A 16,547-nucleotide genomic window follows, 5' to 3' on the forward strand; every position below is an offset into this window, starting at 1 on the left:
AGGTATTGATGCATGTTATGGGAGCACACACGTTGCGATATCTATCACTGCAGGTATTGATGCATGTTATGGGAGCACACACGCTGCAATATCTATCACTGCAGGTATTGATGCATGTTATGGGAGCACACACGCTGCGATATCTATCACTGCAGGTATTGATGCATGTTATGGGAGCACACACGTTGCGATATCTATCACTGCAGGTATTGATGCATGTTATGGGAGCACACACGCTGTGATATCTATCACTGCAGGTATTGATGCATGTTATGGGAGCACACATGCTGCAATATCTATCACTGCAGGTATTGATGCATGTTATGGGAGCACACACGCTGTGATATCTATCACTGCAGGTATTGATGCATGTTATGGGAGCACACACGCTGCAATATCTATCACTGCAGGTATTGATGCATGTTATGGGAGCACACAAGTTGCAATATCTATCACTGCAGGTATTGATGCATGTTATGGGAGCACACACGCTGTGATATCTATCACTGCAGGTATTGATGCATGTTATGGGAGCACACACGCTGTGATATCTATTACTGCAGGTATTGATGCATGTTATGGGAGCACACACGCTGCGGTATCTATCACTGCAGGTATAGATGCATGTTATGGGAGCACACACGTTGCGATATCTATCACTGCAGGTATTGATGCATGTTATGGGAGCACACGCTGCTGTATCTATCACTGCAGGTATTGATGAATGTTATGGGAGCACACACGTTGCGATATCTATGACTGCAGGTATTGATGCATGTTATGGGAGCACACACGCTGTGATATCTATCACTGCAGGTATTGATGCATGTTATGGGAGCACACACGCTGTGATATCTATCACTGCAGGTATTGATGCATGTTATGGGAGCACACACGTTGCGATATCTATCACTGCAGGTATTGATGCATGTTATGGGAGCACACACGCTGTGATATCTATCACTGCAGGTATTGATGCATGTTATGGGAGCACACACGTTGCAATATCTATCACTGCAGGTATTGATGCATGTTATGGGAGCACACACGCTGCAATATCTATCACTGCAGGTATTGATGCATGTTATGGGAGCACACACGTTGCGGTATCTATCACTGCAGGTATTGATGCATGTTATGGGAGCACACACGCTGTGATATCTATCACTGCAGGTATTGATGCATGTTATGGAAGCGCACACACTGCAATATCTATCACTGCAGGTATTGATGCATGTTATGGGAGCACACGCTGCGGTATCTATCACTGCAGATATTGATGCATGTTATGGGAGCACACACGCTGTGATATCTATCACTGCAGGTATTGATGCATGTTATGGGAGCACACACACTGCAATATCTATCACTGCAGGTATTGATGCATGTTATGGGAGCACACACGCTGTGATATCTATCACTGCAGGTATTGATGCATGTTATGGGAGCACACACGCTGCAATATCTATCACTGCAGGTATTAATGCATGTTATGGGAGCACACACGTTGCGATATCTATCACTGCAGGTATTGATGCATGTCATGGGAGCACACACGCTGTGATATCTATCACTGCAGGTATTGATGCATGTTATGGGAGCACACACGCTGCAATATCTATCACTGCAGGTATTGATGCATGTTATGGGAGCACACACGCTGTGATATCTATCACTGCAGGTATTGATGCATGTTATGGGAGCACACACGCTGCAATATCTATCACTGCAGGTATTAATGCATGTTATGGGAGCACACACGTTGCGATATCTATCACTGCAGGTATTGATGCATGTCATGGGAGCACACACGCTGTGATATCTATCACTGCAGGTATTGATGCATGTTATGGGAGCACACACGCTGCAATATCTATCACTGCAGGTATTGATGCATGTTATGGGAGCACACACGCTATGATATCTATCACTGCAGGTATTGATGCATGTTATGGGAGCACACACGTTGCGATATCTATCACTGCAGGTATTGATGCATGTTATGGGAGCACACACGTTGCAATATCTATCACTGCAGGTGTTGATGCATGCTATGGGAGCACACACGCTGTGATATCTATTACTGCAGGTATTGATGCATGTTATGGGAGCACACACGCTGCGGTATCTATCACTGCAGGTATTGATGCATGTTATGGGAGCACACACGTTGCGATATCTATCACTGCAGGTATTGATGCATGTTATGGGAGCACACGCTGCTGTATCTATCACTGCAGGTATTGATGAATGTTATGGGAGCACACACGTTGCGATATCTATGACTGCAGGTATTGATGCATGTTATGGGAGCACACACGTTGCGATATCTATCACTGCAGGTATTGATGCATGTTATGGGAGCACACACGCTGTGATATCTATCACTGCAGGTATTGATGCATGTTATGGGAGCACACACGTTGCAATATCTATCACTGCAGGTATTGATGCATGTTATGGGAGCACACACGCTGCAATATCTATCACTGCAGGTATTGATGCATGTTATGGGAACACACACGTTGCGGTATCTATCACTGCAGGTATTGATGCATGTTATGGGAGCACACACGCTGTGATATCTATCACTGCAGATATTGATGCATGTTATGGGAGCGCACACACTGCAATATCTATCACTGCAGGTATTGATGCATGTTATGGGAGCGCACACGCTGCGGTATCTATCACTGCAGATATTGATGCATGTTATGGGAGCGCACACACTGCAATATCTATCACTGCAGGTATTGATGCATGTTATGGGAGCACACATGTTGCAATATCTATCACTGCAGGTAATGATGCATGTTATGGGAGCACACACGCTGTGATATCTATCAATGCAAGTATTGATGCATGTTATGGGAGCACACACGCTGTGATATCTATCACTGCAGATATTGATGCATGTTATGGGAGCACACACGCTGTGATATCTATCAATGCAGGTATTGATGCATGTTATGGGAGCACACACACTGTGATATCTATCACTGCAGGTATTGATGCATGTTATGGGAGCACACACACTGTGATATCTATCACTGCAGGTATTGATGCATGTTATGGGAGCACACACGCTGTGATATCTATCACTGCAGGTATTGATGCATGTTATGGGAGCACACGCTGCGGTATCTATCACTGTAGGTATTGATGCATGTTATGGGAGCACACACACTGTGATATCTATCACTGCAGGTATTGATGCATGTTATGGGAGCACACATGCTGTGATATCTATTACTGCAGGTATTGATGCATGTTATGGGAGCACACACATTGCAATATCTATCACTGCAGGTGTTGATGCATGTTATGGGAGCACACACATTGCGATATCTATCACTGCAGGTATTGATGCATGTTATGGGAGCACACATATTGCGATATCTATCATTGCAGGTATTAATGCATGCTATGGGAGCACACAAGCTGCGATATCTATCACTGTAGGTATTGATGCATGTTATGGGAGCACACACGCTGCGATATCTATCACTGCAGGTATTGATGCATGTTATGAGAGCACACATGTTGCGATATCTATCACTGCAGGTATTGATGCATGTTATGGGAGCACACACGCTGCGATATCTATCACTGCAGGTATTGATGCATGTTATGGGAGCACACACGCTGTGATAGCTATCACTGCAGGTATTGATGCATGTTATGGGAGCACACACGCTGTGATATCTATCACTGCAGGTATTGATGCATGTTATGGGAGCACACACGCTGCGATATCTATCACTACAGGTATTGATGCATGTTATGGGAGCGCACACACTGCGATATCTATCACTGCAGGTATTGATGCATGTTATGGGAGCACACACGTTGCGGTATCTATCACTGCAGGTATTGATGCATGTTATGGGAGCACACACGCTGTGATATCTATCACTGCAGATATTGATGCATGTTATGGGAGCGCACACACTGCAATATCTATCACTGCAGGTATTGATGCATGTTATGGGAGCGCACACGCTGCGGTATCTATCACTGCAGATATTGATGCATGTTATGGGAGCGCACACACTGCAATATCTATCACTGCAGGTATTGATGCATGTTATGGGAGCACACATGTTGCAATATCTATCACTGCAGGTAATGATGCATGTTATGGGAGCACACACGCTGTGATATCTATCAATGCAAGTATTGATGCATGTTATGGGATCACACACGCTGTGATATCTATCACTGCAGATATTGATGCATGTTATGGGAGCACACACGCTGTGATATCTATCAATGCAGGTATTGATGCATGTTATGGGAGCACACACACTGTGATATCTATCACTGCAGGTATTGATGCATGTTATGGGAGCACACACACTGTGATATCTATCACTGCAGGTATTGATGCATGTTATGGGAGCACACACGCTGTGATATCTATCACTGCAGGTATTGATGCATGTTATGGGAGCACACGCTGCGGTATCTATCACTGTAGGTATTGATGCATGTTATGGGAGCACACACACTGTGATATCTATCACTGCAGGTATTGATGCATGTTATGGGAGCACACACGCTGTGATATCTATTACTGCAGGTATTGATGCATGTTATGGGAGCACACACATTGCAATATCTATCACTGCAGGTGTTGATGCATGTTATGGGAGCACACACATTGCGATATCTATCACTGCAGGTATTGATGCATGTTATGGGAGCACACATGTTGCGATATCTATCATTGCAGGTATTAATGCATGCTATGGGAGCACACACGCTGCGATATCTATCACTGTAGGTATTGATGCATGTTATGGGAGCACACACGCTGCGATATCTATCACTGCAGGTATTGATGTATGTTATGAGAGCACACATGTTGCGATATCTATCACTGCAGGTATTGATGCATGTTATGGGAGCACACACGCTGCGATATCTATCACTGCAGGTATTGATGCATGTTATGGGAGCACACACGCTGTGATATCTATCACTGCAGGTATTGATGCATGTTATGGGAGCACACACGCTGTGATATCTATCACTGCAGGTATTGATGCATGTTATGGGAGCACACACGCTGCGATATCTATCACTGCAGGTATTAATGCATGTTATGGGAGCGCACACACTGCGATATCTATCACTGCAGGTATTGATGCATGTTATGGGAGCGCACACACTGCGATATCTATTACTGCAGGTATTGATGCATGTTATGGGAGCACGCACACTGTGATATCTATCACTGCAGGTATTGATGCATGTTATGGGAGAACACACGCTGCAGTATCTATCTTGCAGATATTGATGCATGTTATGGGAGCACACACGTTGCGATATCTATCACTGCAGGTATTGATGCATGTTATGGGAGCACACACGCTGTGATATCTATCACTGCAGGTATTGATGCATGTTATGGGAACACACACGTTGTAATATCTATCACTGCAGGTATTGATGCATGTTATGGGAGCACACACGCTGCGATATCTATCACTGCAGGTATTGATGCATGTTATGGGAGCACACACGCTGTGGTATCTATCACTGCAGGTATTGATGCATGTTATGGGAGCACACACGCTGCAGTATCTATCACTGCAGATATTGATGCATGTTATGGGAGCACACACGTTGCGATATCTATCACTGCAGGTATTGATGCATGTTATGGGAGCACACACGCTGTGATATCTATCACTGCAGGTATTGATGCATGTTATGGGAACACACACGTTGTAATATCTATCACTGCAGGTATTGATGCATGTTATGGGAGCACACACGCTGCGATATCTATCACTGCAGGTATTGATGCATGTTATGGGAGCACACACGTTGTCATATCTATCACTGCAGGTATTGATGCATGTTATGGGAGCACACACACTGTGATATCTATCACTGCAGGTATTGATGCATGTTATGGGAGCACACACGCTGCGATATCTATCACTGGAGGTATTGATGCATGTTATGGGAGCATACATGTTGCAATATATATCACTGCAGGTATTGATGCATGTTATGGGAGTACACACGCTGTGATATCTATCACTGCAGGTATTGATGCATGTTATGGGAGCACACATGCTGCGATATCTATCACTGGAGGTATTGATGCATGTTATGGGAGCACACACGCTGCGATATTTATCACTGGAGGTATTGATGCATGTTATGGGAGCACACACGTTGCGATATCTATCACTGCAGGTATTGATGCATGTTATGGGAGTACATACGTTACGATATCTATCACTGCAGGTATTGATGCATGTTATGGGAGCACACACGCTATGATATCTATCACTGCAGATATTGATGCATGTTATGGGAGCACACACGTTGTAATATCTATCACTGCAGGTATTGATGCATGTTATGGGAGCACACACGTTGTAATATCTATCACTGCAGGTATTGATGCATGTTATGGGAGCACACACGTTGTAATATCTGTCACTGCAGGTATTGATGCATATTATGGGAGCACACACGCTGCGATATCTATCACTGCAGGTATTGATGCATGTTATGGGAGCACACACGCTGTGATATCTATCACTGCAGGTATTGATGCATGTTATGGGAGCACACACGCTGCGATATCTATCACTGCAGGTATTGATGCATGTTATGGGAGCACACACGCTGTGATATCTATCACTGCAGGTATTGATGCATGTTATGGGAGCACACACGCTGCGATATCTATCACTGCAGGTATTGATGCATGTTATGGGAGCACACACGCTATGATATCTATCACTGCAGGTATTGATGCATGTTATGGGAGCACACACGTTGCGATATTTATCACTGCAGATATTGATGCATGTTATGGGAGCACACATGTTGCAATATCTATCACTGCAGGTAATGATGCATGTTATGGGAGCACACACGCTGTGATATCTATCAATGCAAGTATTGATGCATGTTATGGGAGCACACACGCTGTGATAGCTATCACTGCAGATATTGATGCATGTTATGGGAGCACACACGCTGTGATATCTATCAATGCAGGTATTGATGCATGTTATGGGAGCACACACACTGTGATATCTATCACTGCAGGTATTGATGCATGTTATGGGAGCACACACACTGTGATATCTATCACTGCAGGTATTGATGCATGTTATGGGAGCACACACGCTGTGATATCTATCACTGCAGGTATTGATGCATGTTATGGGAGCACACGCTGCGGTATCTATCACTGTAGGTATTGATGCATGTTATGGGAGCACACACACTGTGATATCTATCACTGCAGGTATTGATGCATGTTATGGGAGCACACACGCTGTGATATGTATTACTGCAGGTATTGATGCATGTTATGGGAGCACACACATTGCAATATCTATCACTGCAGGTGTTGATGCATGTTATGGGAGCACACACATTGCGATATCTATCACTGCAGGTATTGATGCATGTTATGGGAGCACACATGTTGCGATATCTATCATTGCAGGTATTAATGCATGCTATGGGAGCACACACGCTGCGATATCTATCACTGTAGGTATTGATGCATGTTATGGGAGCACACACGCTGCGATATCTATCACTGCAGGTATTGATGCATGTTATGAGAGCACACATGTTGCGATATCTACCACTGCAGGTATTGATGCATGTTATGGGAGCACACACGCTGCGATATCTATCACTGCAGGTATTGATGCATGTTATGGGAGCACACACGTTGTGATATCTATCACTGCAGGTATTGATGCATGTTATGGGAGCACACACGCTGCGATATCTATCACTGCAGGTATTGATGCATGTTATGAGAGCACACACGTTGTGATATCTATCACTGCAGGTATTGATGCATGTTATGGGAGCACACACGCTATGATATCATCACTTTAGGTATTGATGCATGTTATGGGAGCACACACGCTGTGATATCTATCACTGCAGGTATTGATGCATGTTATGGGAGCACACACGCTGCGATATCTATCACTGCAGGTATTGATGCATGTTATGGGAGCGCACACACTGCGATATCTATCACTGCAGGTATTGATGCATGTTATGGGAGCACACACGCTGAGATATCTATTACTGCAGGTATTGATGCATGTTATGGGAGCACGCACACTGTGATATCTATCACTGCAGGTATTGATGCATGTTATGGGAGAACACACGCTGCAGTATCTATCACTGCAGATATTGATGCATGTTATGGGAGCACACACGTTGCGATATCTATCACTGCAGGTATTGATGCATGTTATGGGAGCACACACGCTGTGATATCTATCACTGCAGGTATTGATGCATGTTATGGGAACACACACGTTGTAATATATATCACTGCAGGTATTGATGCATGTTATGGGAGCACACACGCTGCGATATCTATCACTGCAGGTATTGATGCATGTTATGGGAGCACACACGCTGTGGTATCTATCACTGCAGGTATTGATGCATGTTATGGGAGCACCCACGCTGCAGTATCTATCACTGCAGATATTGATGCATGTTATGGGAGCACACACGTTGCGATATCTATCACTGCAGGTATTGATGCATGTTATGGGAGCACACACGCTGTGATATCTATCACTGCAGGTATTGATGCATGTTATGGGAACACACACGTTGTAATATCTATCACTGCAGGTATTGATGCATGTTATGGGAGCACACACGCTGCGATATCTATCACTGCAGGTATTGATGCATGTTATGGGAGCACACACGTTGTCATATCTATCACTGCAGGTATTGATGCATGTTATGGGAGCACACACACTGTGATATCTATCACTGCAGGTATTGATGCATGTTATGGGAGCACACACGCTGCGATATCTATCACTGGAGGTATTGATGCATGTTATGGGAGCATACATGTTGCAATATATATCACTGCAGGTATTGATGCATGTTATGGGAGTACACACGCTGTGATATCTATCACTGCAGGTATTGATGCATGTTATGGGAGCACACACGCTGCGATATCTATCACTGGAGGTATTGATGCATGTTATGGGAGCACACACGCTGCGATATTTATCACTGGAGGTATTGATGCATGTTATGGGAGCACACACGTTGCGATATCTATCACTGCAGGTATTGATGCATGTTATGGGAGTACATACGTTACGATATCTATCACTGCAGGTATTGATGCATGTTATGGGAGCACACACGTTGTAATATCTATCACTGCAGGTATTGATGCATGTTATGGGAGCACACACGTTGTAATATCTGTCACTGCAGGTATTGATGCATATTATGGGAGCACACACGCTGCGATATCTATCACTGCAGGTAGTGATGCATGTTATGGGAGCACACACGCTGTAATATCTATCACTGCAGGTATTGATGCATGTTATGGGAGCACACACGCTGCGATATCTATCACTGCAGGTATTGATGCATGTTATGAGAGCACACACGTTGTGATATCTATCACTGCAGGTATTGATGCATGTTATGGGAGCACACACGCTATGATATCTATCACTGCAGGTATTGATGCATGTTATGGGAGCACACACGCTGTGATATCTATCACTGCAGGTATTGATGCATGTTATGGGAGCACACACGCAGCGATATCTATCACTGCAGGTATTGATGCATGTTATGGGAGCGCACACACTGCGATATCTATTACTGCAGGTATTGATGCATGTTATGGGAGCACACACGCTGCGATATCTATCACTGCAGGTATTGATGCATGTTATGGGAGCACACACGCTGCAGTATCTATCACTGCAGATATTGATGCATGTTATGGGAGCACACACGCTGCAGTATCTATCACTGCAGATATTGATGCATGTTATGGGAGCACACACGTTGTAATATCTATCACTGCAAGTATTGATGCATGTTATGGGAGCACACACGCTGCGATATCTATCACTGCAGGTATTGATGCATGTTATGGGAGCACACACACTGCGATATCTATCACTGCAGATATTGATGCATGTTATGGGAGCACACACGTTACGATATCTATCACTGCAGGTGTTGATGCATGTTATGGGAGTACATACGTTACGATATCTATCACTGCAGGTATTGATGCATGTTATGGGAGCACACACGATGTGATATCTATCACTGCAAGTATTGATGCGTTATGGGAGCACACACACTGCGATATCTATCACTGCAGGTATTGATGCATGTTATGGGAGCACACACGCTGCAGTATCTATCACTGCAGATATTGATGCATGTTATGGGAGCACACACGTTGCGATATCTATCACTGCAGGTATTGATGCATGTTATGGGAGTACATACATTACGATATCTATTACTTTAGGTATTGATGCATGTTATGGGAGCACACACGATGTGATATCTATCACTGCAGGTATTGATGCATATTATGGGAGTACACACGTTACGATATCTATCACTGCAGGCATTGATGCATGTTATGGGAGCACACACACTGCGATATCTATCACTGCAGGTATTGATGCATGTTATGGGAGTACATACGTTACGATATCTATCACTGCAGGTATTGATGCATATTATGGGAGTACATACGTTACGATATCTATCACTGCAGGTATTGATGCATGTTATGGGAGTACATACGTTACGATATCTATCACTGCAGGTATTGATGCATGGGATGGGAGTACATACGTTACGATATCTATCACTGCAGGTATTGATGCATGTTATGGGAGTACATACGTTACGATATCTATCACTGCAGGTATTGATGCATGTTATGGGAGTACATACGTTACGATATCTATCACTGCAGGTATTGATGCATGTTATGGGAGTACATACGTTACGATATCTATCACTGCAGGTATTGATGCATGATGTGTAACTACACAGGATGCAATATTCATGCAAGTATTATAGCATGGTCTGAAATGTTAGGTGGTGCATGAATGCTTTTAATTCTAGAGTAATCTTGAGGATCCTTTTGATTCTGTGTGTATGAAGTCTAAAATGCACACAGGTTGGTTTATATGAAACAGCTGCAAAAACTGTCATAAAAATACATGTATTTCCATAAGGCACCAAAATAGATGTTTGAGAATAGGATAAGGACAATATTTCTGCTCTTACACTGGGTGTATATAGGCCGGGTGTGACCAATAAGTGACAGTAAACACATCGTGGTCCAGTCACTCAATCCAGGGTCTGACCATCTGTTTCTTTGCAATTTGGCCTGTTTGATTAATGTCCACATTGTACTGTAGCCAGCTTAGGGTTGCTAAAAATTCAACAGGGGAACTCACCGCCTAAAACGACAGAGCAGAGAACCATGACATACACTGTTTTTACATTGTCTAATAACTTGCCTTCCGTTGTGATACGGGAGCTTACATTTCTACATCTGGGAATGTTACAAGATAACTAACAATATCAACTTCAACCAGTGAAAGACAATCCAGAGTATTTTAGTAAAGAGACTTCAAGTTGTATCGGAATAAAAGTGGTTACGTATTCTGTTGCACACAGGGCTGCCAAGAGGAATTTCGGGCCCTGGCACAGCAACTTCTTGGGGCCAAGTGAACAGTCAGTTCTTGAAGTTGATGCAGTGGAAGCAGGAAAAATGGACAAGCGTTAGGATCTGAGTAACTTTTGACAAGGGCCAAACTGTCCACCACTGAAAGCACCTACAATGGGCACGTGAGCGCCAGAACTGGACCATGGAACAATGGAAGAAGGTGGCCTGGTCTGATGAATCATATTTTCTTTTACATTGTGCGAAGGCCTGGGTGCGTGTGCGTTTACCTGGGGAGAAGATGGCACCAGCATACATTATGGGAAGAAGGCGAGCTGGCAGAGGCAGTGTGACGCTCTGAGCAATGTTCTGCAATATATATACAGTGGTTGAAGTGGTAAATTAGAAGCGGTGGTATGAAAAATACAAGTGAATGAAATTTGTGAAAGGTGAATAGTTTTGCAATGAAGGCAGTAGTAGAAGTGGCGATATGGCATAACACTGTATACTGGCCCACTTGTTGACTGCTGTAGATATATATGTCTCTACAGAATCTGCACAGGTTTATACATTCATTTATGAATATTACAAGCCGCCCTCTGATATTTCATTGTTGTAGTTTGTATTGAGTAGCCCTTTTAGCAAATGTACTGTGATAAATGCACAATGTGATGTTTACTTTCAGTGATGTAAAAATAATTGTCTGTTAAGTGTAAACCATTGACCTATCAGTTCCAATCTGTTGAAGATTAATGGGAAAGCTCGAGAAAAGTGTCAACATTTTAGTACATTTTACACCAACATAAAATGGGTCAGGTGAGGCACTCACTAGCATGGGGTCACCAAAATTTTGTAAAATAATCAGCTTTTATTTTAGAGCAAAAAACAGTGAAATGTTACATCTGCTGAAGTGTTCCTCGGAATACCAAGGTTCCGTCAAGGGTTCTGTGTTAGGGTTCCCAGTAACAGAACCATGGGGAGTCGAGTTAGTGAAACAAAATGTCTTTATTATATCAGAGATACATGGGAAATCAATATGTGCAGTTAATTTGTAAAAAGCAACTCCGTTGATAAAAGCAGCAGGGTCCAATCGCAAAAATAGCAGGTATACATGGATGACACAGAAAGCAACAGATGCAGTGAATGGTTAATGGCAAACTTAGTTTGCAGAGGCAGTAGGTATAATGGTAAATGCAGATTCCTGGACACAAATGGTGAACTGCAGCACAGGGTAGCAGGATTACCAGGTTTGGTTCTGAGGCTGGAGACGCAGGCTCCCAAGCACAACAGATTAACTGGTTTAGCCATTGGAGCGGGTAAGACCGGTGTAAGCTGGAGAATCAGGCAAAAGGAGGGTCGGACAAGCCAGGGGTCAGGAGCTGGAAATCCACAAAAGTACCACAGAATAGGCAGGGGGAAGGTCAAAACAAAGCCGAGATCTGGGTCACAAGAGGAGGTGCAGAACGTACAAACAAGCAGGAGTTAATTACCAAGGAGTCAGTCAGGATCAGAACACAGAAGTACACTGAGGAACCAGCACAACAAACGATCTGGCACAGATTGCTGGGAAAGGCAGACTCTTAAAGGCCAGACACAGGTGAGCACAGCTCAGATGATGAGGGCTTAACCCCTAGCAGGTAAAGAGAACTTTCCAGGTGCAACAGCAGCACCTATGGTAGCACAGAGGTACTGCAGGCCTAATACAGAATGAAGGACAGAGTCCTAACAGTTTCCAAGGGACGAAAATCCGTAATGGCGTAAAAGTTTGAGTGGCAACATTTTTTTCCCTATCAAAACAGAAAGCTGTAGATCAGCTTTGAAGGGAGATGGGATCTGGCAGATACGGAATCTGCTGGCGCTATATATATATAAATAAATGTTGATGATGATGATAGGGCTTACTCAATAACTTATGTAGATTTTTTAGGGTTCTGTGTGCTAAAATAGTTTGGGAACCACTGCCACAGACTATGGATTTTACTATATTATGATTTTTATCATTTACTTACATCCTTTCTACTTTGCAATGGTTTTCCTAATTAACAGGTGTAGAATATAAAGAAAGCAAAAACACACTACTGACTGTATTCATATAAGCAGGAATTCCCTGTCCCAAAGAACTTACATTCTATTTGAAGTGGATGGTTTTGACGCTTATTTAATAAATAGCAGTATTTATTAGTAATGTATAGCTGTAATAGATGTTTAGGGCACAGTAGCTGGCGGTCTAACACTGTAAAACATTCAGGTATTTTGTTTGCTGACCCAACCTACAGGCTATAAATTCACTAAAAACTAGTGTTACCATTGAGGCACGAGGCACTCTGTACCTCATGCTTCAGTGATAGTAAAGTCAATATTGAATTGATTGGCTGAAAACTGGTTTAACCCACAAAATGGCAGCTTTGTACCTCATGTTTCAGTGATGTCACTAGTTGCTAGTGAATTTCGGCACACGGTGTCTGAACAGTCCGCAAAGACACATGGCGGCAGAGTTTTTCCTTAAGTCTCCACTCACTTTCCAGCTCATAGCAACCTCCCCTGAGTGTACATGACACTTTCACTTTAAAATGCAGATCTCACAAAATTCTGCAGACGCGTCTGACCGAACCTTATATGTTATCAAAAAGGGGCCACTCTACATCCCAATTTACATTTAGGGGTATATTTACTAAACTGCAGGTTTGAAAAAGTGCAGATGTTGCCTATAGCAACCAATCAGGTTCTAGTTATCATTTATTTAGTACATTCTTCAAAATGATAGCAATAATCTGATTGGTTGCTATAGGCAACATCTCCACTTTTTTAAACCTGCAGTTTAGTAAATATACCTCTTAATGTTCAATCTTCTCCCATGTAAACTACATCCCAGACTATGGTGAAATACATTCAATTCTAAGGCAAACACTTACTGTGCATTTTAGCTGGAGTCTCCTTTAATCAATAGGATATTTCCCAGAAGACCAGCAGGAAGCTCCCAACAATGGTTAGAAGACTACAAATATACCATGGGATGTCATAAATCCTCTAATATCTGCACAGACACTAGCTGAGTATTTCCTAACATAATGACAGGATGGTGACAAATTGTACCCCAAACGGCCACATGCTCACCACAACACAGAAACCTTCTCATTTTACACCACAGATCCTGCTGAGTCAACTACACGGTAGTTAGGAGAAAAGTCTATTGCGTAGGGTTGCACTAGACAGCAGATTCTACATACAGAGCTGCCAGGTTCCGTTCTAGTTAGAATAAATTGTAATTTCTTTTTTTTCCAGAGCATACAACTTAAACAGTGCCCTGGGGAGGTAAGATGTCAGAAACTTTTCAGGACGGCCTCACCTGTCCATCAAAGATACCAGACCAAACCAATAACCAGCTGCTGCAGAACTGCTTTGATTTATGTCCATGTGTAATCCGTAATATAGAGTTCCAAAGGAGTGAAAACTATAACATTGGTATCAGGGCAATAAATAATGACTTTTTCTAAACAGTTCTGCAGCAGTTTTGGCTAAGTGGAAATTGCAAGACAAATAGGTAGAACAGATCCCCAAATGTGATCATTTCAGGAGCTGTATAGTTATACAGTAAATCAATACTTAGGCTGCCTACTAAAAAAACAACAACAGGGATTTGCTTAACAGACAGTAATATATTTGTAAATAAGAACAAATGGACTTACATGTGGCAAAATTGATTTTTACTCAACAGGACATTAAACGGTGGGATTTCTATAGCAATCTATCATACACTGATATCTATAACATTTATATGAGAATCCTATTCCAATAACAGACAATATTGTCACCACCAAACCAGACCAGACAGCGTGCACATGTCAGTCTCTCTTATTTATGTAGACAGCAATAGCCTGCATTAAGCAATATTTAGAATTGGCCATGTAGGTGTAAAACACACCTCTGTAAGGAACTACGAATGCCATATTTATTAATGTGCTTTTTTGCCCCCTGTAAGATCACCTCTCTTCATAAATGTCTGAACCCGTGTAGTGAAATTGTCTGTAAATATCAAGTCCCTGTGTGCAAGCAGGGGGCACAGGAAAACCCTGTGTGTGTGCATATATTTAATCATATATATATATATATATATATATATATATATATATATATATATATGTATATATATATATATACACACACACACACAGCCTGTGGGGTGCATTGCAAAGAAGCCAAATAACCCCTTGAGCGCTGGAGGGATAGAAGGATGCGATTGCAGCAATCTCTGACACATTTGGGGAATGACAAGTGATCTATCATCACTGTGAAGCTATTTCAGGGGGGATCCCCAGTAGGTCACAAGGGAGACTCACCTGATTCTTGCAGTCACAGACTTGCAGTGGATCCCGGTCCAGGCTGCAGGAGATCCCTGGGATCTGTCAGTGGCTGTTGGACAAACTCACAGAGCCCCACGTGTGTCAGCTCCTGCAGACACAGGACCATCACACACGCCTGGCCCTGCTGGGGAGCTGTCTATGAGCCCTGCTCTTTGCTTCTTGCTGCCATCCTCGGATTGCCGTTGGGTTACTCCCTTCCCCTCCCCGGTCACTGGCTCTCTCCTCCCTCCCTGTGATATGTACCACTGCCTGGGAGGAAGATCTGCTCAGCTGTGTGCGCGCAGCTGGCTGTACTGGGGCAGCAGCAGCATCTCAGCCACTTGTTAAATAAACAACACATAATAATAATAATACAGCGAGCTGGGAATGGTGTGTTCTGTGTCTCGGGTCTGCCTCGCAGTGGTGGCTCCTGAACACTGTGCTCAGGGCACAGTAAATGCAGGATACAGTAATGCAGTAATAATGAGCTGCAGGAGGCACATGTATGTTTTGCAAACATCAGTGTATGTATTATTGTCAACAAGTCTTAAAGGTGAAACAGAACCTTAACAAATATATTTTTTGCATTTATATCTGGCTATAAAGCAAAAGTTGGCAGAACAGGTGATATTGACACATCTGTAGCGATTTATGGAATTAACCCCAGACATGATGGCACGGTTATTTTTGCAGGACTGGGGCACACAGTG

At 43.1% G+C, this 16,547-nt stretch overlaps 1 protein-coding gene across 3 annotated transcripts in view; it reads right to left on the reverse strand.

Moving 5' to 3' along the window:
- Window positions 1–16,180, reverse strand: part of PRR5 (proline rich 5) — a 111,212-nt gene extending 95,032 nt beyond the window's left edge. For 2 of the 3 annotated variants that reach the window (XM_075210259.1, XM_075210260.1), the window contains exon 1: window positions 15,835–16,180. The gene's annotated coding sequence lies outside the window, so the exon portion shown is untranslated. Of the gene's footprint in view, window positions 1–11,115; window positions 11,201–15,834 lie in introns of those variants that run through there. The other variant, XM_075210261.1, reaches the window with a different exon arrangement.
- Between the last annotated feature and the right edge of the window lie 367 nt (window positions 16,181–16,547).

The sequence above is a fragment of the Mixophyes fleayi genome, chromosome 4 (genome assembly GCF_038048845.1).
Source record: "Mixophyes fleayi isolate aMixFle1 chromosome 4, aMixFle1.hap1, whole genome shotgun sequence".
In the NCBI taxonomy this organism is placed as follows: domain Eukaryota; kingdom Metazoa; phylum Chordata; class Amphibia; order Anura; family Limnodynastidae; genus Mixophyes; species Mixophyes fleayi.